Source organism: Propithecus coquereli, unplaced genomic scaffold, assembly GCF_000956105.1.
Source record: "Propithecus coquereli isolate 6110/MARCELLA unplaced genomic scaffold, Pcoq_1.0 Scaffold48, whole genome shotgun sequence".
Classification (NCBI taxonomy): domain Eukaryota; kingdom Metazoa; phylum Chordata; class Mammalia; order Primates; family Indriidae; genus Propithecus; species Propithecus coquereli.
The window spans coordinates 8,847,098-8,848,733 of NW_012150618.1; positions in this window are offsets into that span (position 1 = coordinate 8,847,098).

Consider the following 1,636-nt stretch of genomic DNA (forward strand, 5'->3'; position numbering starts at 1 on the left):
CACCCTCACATGATAAAAAACCCTCAAAAAACTAATCATAGAAGGAACATACCTCAAAACAAAAAAAGCCATATATGACAAACCCACAGCTGGCATCATACTGAATGGGGAAAATTTGAAAGCATTCCCACTAAGAACTGGAACAAGACAAGCATACCCACTGTCACAACTTCTATTCAACATAGTGCCAAATGTCCTAGCCAGAGCAATCAGTAATAAAAGAGAGAGAGAGAGACGGAAAGAGAGAGAAAGAAACAAAGGGTAACCAAATCGGGAAAGAGGAGGCCAAACTATCACTTTTTGCTAATGATATGATCTTATATCTAGAAAACCTCAAAGACTACACCAAGAGACTCCTGGAATTGATAAATAAATTCAGCAAACGCTCAGGTTACAAAAGCAATGTACACAGATCAGTAGCATTCCTATACACCAATTCCTACACACCTCTCAGTCTAGCTGAGAGACAAGTCAAAGACTCAACACCATTCACAATAGCTACAAAGAAAATAAAATACCTAGGAATATACTTAACCAAGGAGGTGAAAGATCTCTACAAAGAGAATTTGAAACACTGGGGAAAGAAATTGCAGATGACACGAACAAATGGAAAAGTATATCATGCTCATGGATCAGTTGAATCAATATTGTTAAAATGTCCATACTACCCAAAGTGATTTACAGATTTAATGCCATATTTTAAAGATATAGAAAAAATAATTCTACACTTTGTTTGGAACCCAAAAAGAGCCTGAATAGCCAAAACAATCTTAAGCGAAAAGAACAATCTGGAGGCAACTCGTTACCAGACTTCAAACTATATTATAAGGCTATAGTAACCAAAACATTACGGTGATGGTACAAAAATAGAGACCAATGGAACAGAATAGAGAACTAAGAAATAAAACCATCTACCTGGAGCCAACTCGTCTTTGACAAAGCAGACAACAGTGTACACTGGGGAAAGGAATTTCTATTCAATAAACGGTGTTGGGAAAATTGGATAGTCACATATACAGAAGAATGAAACAGGACCCCTATCTCTCATCACTTACAAAAATTAATTATATAAGATGGATAAAAGACTTAAATGTAAGGCATGAAACTATAAGAATAATAGAAGAAAATGTAAGAAAAACCTTTCTAGTTTTTGGTCTGGTCAAAGAATTTATGATTAAGACCCCAATGGCAAAAGCAAAAATAATTAAATGGGACTTGATTAAATTAAAAATCTTCTGCTCAGCTAAGGAAACAATCAGCATAGCAAATAGACAACCTACAGAATTGGAGAAAATATTCACAAGCTATGTATTTGATAAAGGGCTAATAACCAGATTCTACAAAGAACTCAAATCAGCAAGAAAAAAACAAGGGACCCCATTAAAAAGTAGGTAAAAGGCATGAACAGAAAGAAGCTTTGCAAAAGAAGATAGACAAATGGAGACAAAAAATGTTCAAAGTTTCTAATCATCAGGGAAATGAAAATTAAAACCACAATGAGTTATCACTTTGCCCCAGTTAGAATGGTTTTTATTAAAAAGTCTAAAAACAATAAATGCTGGCATGGATGCAGAGAGAAAGGGACACTTATACACTGTTGGTGGGACTACACATTAGTAAAACCTCTATGGAAAGT